This window comes from Mya arenaria, chromosome 15 (assembly GCF_026914265.1).
Source record: "Mya arenaria isolate MELC-2E11 chromosome 15, ASM2691426v1".
NCBI lineage: Eukaryota > Metazoa > Mollusca > Bivalvia > Myida > Myidae > Mya > Mya arenaria.
This window is the reverse complement of record NC_069136.1, coordinates 16,033,406-16,039,833: the sequence shown is the minus strand read 5'-3', so window position 1 is coordinate 16,039,833 and position 6,428 is coordinate 16,033,406. Positions and strand designations below refer to the sequence as shown.

General features: G+C 37.0%; 1 long non-coding RNA gene across 1 annotated transcript; it reads right to left on the bottom strand.

Annotated features, from left to right (window-relative positions):
- Positions 1 to 1,501: 1,501 nt before the first annotated feature.
- On the bottom strand, positions 1,502 to 6,029 carry LOC128218715 (uncharacterized). The gene is made up of 5 exons (XR_008258433.1): positions 5,700 to 6,029; positions 5,081 to 5,156; positions 3,469 to 3,529; positions 2,507 to 2,636; positions 1,502 to 1,912 (listed from the first exon to the last, which is right to left on the bottom strand). It is a non-coding gene; the product is annotated as an uncharacterized LOC128218715 (long non-coding RNA).
- Between the last annotated feature and the right edge of the window lie 399 nt (positions 6,030 to 6,428).

Genomic DNA, 6,428 nt, shown 5'->3' with positions numbered 1-6,428 from the left:
TAGAGATTATCAATATTAACATTCTGACCACGTTTCCTGAAGATAGAGATTCATAAATGTGACTTCTATAGTGTTAACAAGCTTTTCCTTTAATTTGACCGGGTGACCTAGTTTTTAACCCCAGCTGACCCAATATCGAACTCGTCTAAGATTTTATTGAGAGTAACATTATGACCAAGTTTCATTAAGATAGTGCCCAAACTGTGACCTCTAGAGTGTTAACAGTCAAATTGTTGACGACAGACGACGACGGACACGACGGATGACGGACACAATAGCTCACCTTGAGCACTTTGTTCACAACATTATCAGAACAAAAATGTACTATAATTATGCTTACATTAGCTCATTCATAAGCTCATTCAGTTTAAAACTACAAAAAGTATATACTTTGCCAATACACTTAATTGTTCAGAACGTATTAGGCTTTGTTTTAATTTTTATAATGTCACTGTATTTTAGACATAGTAAATTGCCCCCTCCCCCCCAGCAAGAGTTTAGCAGCCTACTGACAAGATGACTGTAATAAACTATGATGTATTGATCTATTGATAGGGGAATACTCTCCAAGAAAATTGACACATTTCTCTGCATTTGATACATATGCAACTCTTGTCTCTTATTTCAATTGTTCATGATGATTACAGTACTGAAGTAATCGATCCAAGATACATAATGCACTCTGGTATAGGGTACTAAAGTGATCGTCCCATATACCAACTCTGGTATCCTGGATAAAATGTTACTGGTGAATACAGTACTGAAGTGATCAAATCCTGATGCCACTCTGGTATCCTGGATAAAACGTTACTGGTGAATCCATCTTACTGACGAGATCAATCCCAGATGCCACTCTGGTATCCTGGATAAAACCTTACTGGTAAATACGGTACTATTGTGATGAATTCCGATCTGAAACAGATTAACACCTATTTTAAACTCAGAATATAATAAACAAGGGTCAATTTGTTTACATTGACGCAGATGAAGAGACTATCACACTAACAAATGAAGTCACCGTTGTTAAAAATATGTAAATATGGCCTAAGACCACAGTTATTCTAACTATATGTTTTATATAGACACTAACCAAGCTTACAATGTATCTCTTCAAAACAGTATTTTCATATAATATTTTTGCAAAAACAGACTTCAAAACTTCTATAGTTCAATTTCAGGCTGTATGCAACACATACTGAAAGTTTGGCAATGATATATTAATCGCTTTTAGAATGAGTATAAGCACCTGTGGTGTTTTCATAAAAAGCAGAAATAGCCATTTCCATCAATCGGTAAGCCGCAAACGTTTAAAGAGCCATTATTTCCCCATGCATTGGATTAATCTGACCAAGAAAAGTTTATATATATATATATAAGACAGCATCATAAAAATGGCCTGCCTACTCTATTAAGATTTTTAAAGCAAAATAAGATTTTTTCCACTTTATCAGCTTAGCGTTTATATAAAAAATGACATAGAGCCAAACTGAAATGCTTCCAGGGACAAATGGCGCAGCAAAGGAAATGGCAAAAAAACACCAAAACTGAAAGATTCATGACAACTGCTAGTGTTTTCATTTATGAGATGGCTACATGATGTAGAAAATGCAGTGATAGCATAATTATGCTAAGTTTAAAAAAAAATTGCTTAAAGTATCTGTTTTGAAGACTAGATTTGCCTTAAAATTTAGATTACAGCTCTTAACCAGTGTCTATAAGTTGCTTATTTACACCTGATTAGTATAAATCTCACTCTTTGGAATCATTTACACATAAACAAGTACTACAAAGTTAACTTACATCTTCATTCTGAAATATTAGATTCAGAGCTGCAACTCCTGGATCTAGATTGCAGGACCACTGCCATGGGCGAAAAGCCGCAGCAAACTGGAGCTTATTAGCACATCATATTCTGCAAGCAAGACACGAAATCAATGTTTGACACAGAATAAGACTATCTTCTTCTACTGTAAAAGTATGAAAAATGCCTGTAAACACTCATTTGAGACATACATAACCTTTTATGTAGGAATTATGCTCCAGTCAATTGTAAACACCACCCAAGCCCGGGGAATAGCGGGGACTTTGACTTTCAGTCCAGCCAACCCAGGGTAAAATCCCCGCCCTGCAGAGAAAGAAATGATGTTAAAATACCCACCAAATGCCCCTGCACTGCTATATTTTGCACCAAGACAAAACCACCGCATTCACCCGGCACTGCAGGGACACCTGAATAGTAAAAACACAGCCCTTTTCCCCGGCTATCCCCGGTTTACCACTGGATCTGAAGGGTCCAAGGTTACAATTGACTGGTGCATTAATGCGATAAATGTGCAGAAAAGTTCATTAATTCCGAAAATTTTATGACAAAAAAATATTAAATATAAAGTCTTTTGGACGATTTGCAATAACATTTTTAACAACTCAAAGGTTAATCTTTACTAATCGAGTACCCAGATGCATTTTGAAAGCCTTTAAACCAGACTTTCTTAGAAATCTTTCTTACTTGCAGACAATATTCCTTTCTAAAAAATCCTTGCCAAGAACGGGTATGGAATTCCATCACTAGACCATGTTTTGATCAGCATTGGTTTTTGTCCTTGAAAATACCTCTGTGGCTTCAGCAACCAGGATGGCTATATTAAATAAACAATAAATTAGTGTTATAATTTATTAAAGCTGCACTCTCACAGATTGAACGTTTTGATCAAATTTTATGAAACAATTGTACCGAGATTCGCTACAGAAAATAATCTTTTTGGTGCCAATCTGGTGTACCCTTTAAGGCATTTTGAGTGTATTTAGGTTTTTTCTTTAATGCATAAAGGTAAAAGGTACTAATCTCAATCCCCCTGCTCACTTTTTATTGCTTTTGCCATCAGAGATGTAATTTTTATCGATGTATTAACTCCAAGTAAATGAATGTATTCATGAATGATTGACAGTATTAATGAATGAAAAAAAAAAAAACACCAAAAAAAAACACCCAAAAAAAGTAGCAATATTTCTTTAGATAGGGATCTCATTGTGTTGCTGTGATTGTTTAAGTAGATGTTTTTCATGTTCATAAGCTTAAAATCATATGCGCACTAAATGAAACATAATTCTGCATCATGTGTAGTAAGTTGTGATACTTGTTTGCAATTAATGCAATGTTTGCTTAAAAGAGCAAACAAAATGTGCGAATAGATGCACAATACAGTCCAAAGACCAATGAAGGTCAGCAGTTTTATTAGAAAATGATATTATCTCAAAGCCGCAACAAAAACGGCATGAAAGAAATTCAATTCGGAAAGAAACAGTTCATCAATGAGCTATTGAAATAAACACTGATCATGATGTCATAACAAGCGAATGTTAATATCAAAGAGCAAGAAACATACTGGCAATTTATTTCAGGGAAACCTTGACAAAAGTCTGGTTTATTTCCAAACTTATTGCCTCCAGTAATACATAACATGGCAATACCTGCATTGCTGAAAATCTGTCCACAGCAGTAATGTCAAAAACCAGGTGGCATGGATGCATTCTGAAATACAAAAAAGTCTGTAATTTGTGCTAATCTTACATATCCCATTTACAAGTGATTTACACTGAAATCTAAACTATAGTAACACAACTTCTTTATGACCAAACATATTGCTATTGAGCATTAGTACACTGTATGTACATGACTTTTTTATTTTGTATGTCATGTTTCTTTGCCCCAATTTATGGAAATATTTTATAACAGGTTCAAGCTTTTTAAGTCCGTTACGCTTAAGATTTATCGAGAAGCTGGGGTCTTATGCACCAGTCAATTGTAACCACGCCCCCCCCCCAGGTCCGGGGGTATACAGGGGATAGACGGGGAAATGGGCCGTGTGTTTACCTTTCAGGTGGCCCGCAGTGCCGGGTGAATGCGGTGGTTTTGTCTTCGCTTTAAATATAGCGGGAATGGGCCTTACCTAGGGTCCCTGGGGTGCACTTGGCGGGGACCTTACCATCTGTTCGTCCCCACAGGGCGGGGATTTTAGCCAGGGTTGGCTGGACCAAATGTCAAAGTCCCCACTATTCCCCGGACCTGGGTGTGTTACAATTGACTGGTGCATTATCGCATGCAGATTTGAGTGAATCGCAGAGAGTGTTTACAGTATTTACTGTCAACAACACAAACTTCTTTAGGCATCTCATTTAGACTTTTTTACTTATTAACAAGCAGAAATTTTGACACAATGGCAATTTTAACAAACTTGACCATGAAATTGAGTGTGAGCAAGCCAGTACAGTTTGACTTACCATTTGGGTGAAAAATTACTAAACGGCGATGTAAATTGAAAAAATGGAGTTGCACCTAATTTTTTAAGGTGCAGGTCTAAGAAAAGGCATGACGGTCTAAATATAGAGGTGCAGTTGTATATTAAAGATGTGCACCTCCATCTTAAATATAGAGGTGCAGTTGTATTTATGTAAGAGGTGCACCTCCATTTTAAAGTTTTAAAATATATATAGAACAGAACGTATGAATAAAGAATTGCACAGCTTGATAACATACAGGTGCACCTGTAAAGTAAGTGTTTTAGTAACATTGATGATTCTCTCACAAAGCCATGTTGTTTCATTGTAAGGGTATGGCAACTCTCACTCAGTCATGGGGTTGTTTGGCAGGATGTTTCACCTTCTCCACACCCTGGACTGACTATTTAGTTACAATATTTCACACGATCTGTGGCCCACAGCAAAACCATCAACCCGCATTTGCCGATTTGTCTTTCAATCACAATCTTGCACTCTTATGGTGTCAGCCTTCCTCTCAACATATTCAGTCACAATCTCTCATCTCCCATAGTGTGTTGCTCGGCACTATTTATTTGCAATCTTTCACACAATCTGTGGATCAAAGCAAAACCATTCATCTTTACAGTCACAATAGCTCACAAAGCCATGGTGTTGGACCGCAACCGTCCATTTATCTTTTCAGTCATAATCTTGCGCTCCGCCATGGTTTTTTTGGCAGGAGGGAAACCCCTCCCGCACCCCCCTTCCAACTTCTTAATTTAATAACATCTGTCACAAAAAAGTGGTGTTGCATTTCAGTTACCTGGTATTTGGACTGCAGTTGTGGCCAGTCGAGCTATCTGATTGGGGCGATTCGGTCCCTTGGGTGATCTCTTGGTCTGAGAATTATAAAAAAATATATGATACATATAATAAACAAATAATCCACTTTTGGTCGTATATTTTTACATATTAAATATTTTAATATTACATACAATCTTTATCATTCACATGGTGTCGGACCGCAACCGTCCATTGATCTTTTCAGTCATAATCTTGCGCTCCGCCATGGTTTCACTTGGCAGGAGGGGATACCCCTCCCGCACCCTCCCCGCCCAACTTCTTAATTTACACAAAAGTGGTGTTGCATGGCACAAGAGTTAACCTGTCACACAATTCCTGTATATCTTTTTAGTTTCAATCTCTCAACCAGCGTGTTGGTAATTGAAAGGTGTTCCCATCCTTTGATCTCAGTCAAAACATCTCACTCATCCATTGTTGAGGTTCACAGACGGTACACCCCATCCATCTTTTCAGTGACAATATCTCGCTCAGCCATAGCGATTTCTGAACTGGTCAACCGCATGTCATAAGTTTATGAAATTGATATCTTCATTGTATGATTTACTGAAAAGTGTTTTTACAAAATAATCATACTGTACCTGGCTGACGTGACAAGCTCTGCTATGTGTACCGGTATAATCCATGGTCGTAATTAAATCGGTAATCCAACAGGAATTAATTCTTCGCAATTTCTATCCGATCAACAACTGTCAAACATCTAAATAGTATCGATATTGTAAAGCCTAAAATGACAACTACTAACTGTCAAGTGTGACCTTCGTATAGAATGGTAAACAATGCGTATGAATATCTTTAATAAACAAGTGAAAACAAAGTATATATCTCAGACAATCTATAGAAATATGTTTTATTTGTCTTTTTGAGTTTACCAAAAGTATTCATAGTAATTGCTTATAAGCATATTTTGAATTATTTTAATAACTAGTGGGGCGCTATTTCGCCGCATCGCATAGTTTAAATTTCATGGGCCTATTTTCTTCCGTGTCGTCACGCTCTGATGACGTTGGTGTCCGGCATGCACGCGCTCAATATAGTTTATGAACAGAAAAAATACTGGTTCCATCACCTTTACGTCTTTTTTTCAGGCTGATAGTATGTGCAACTTTTGAACGAAAGTAGTGCTATGCATAACAGTAAAAGGGCTCTGCCGAGCTTCGCTCGGTTTAGAGCCCGTATTAATACAGTGAAAAAAACAACATTGGGTACACCTCGGTTATTTTCCTTCGAAAACAATCTTGGATGATTGCCGGTGCATCAATAGATTTTAAATACTAGTATTTTTTCTTGCATACCTAAAATTATGAATT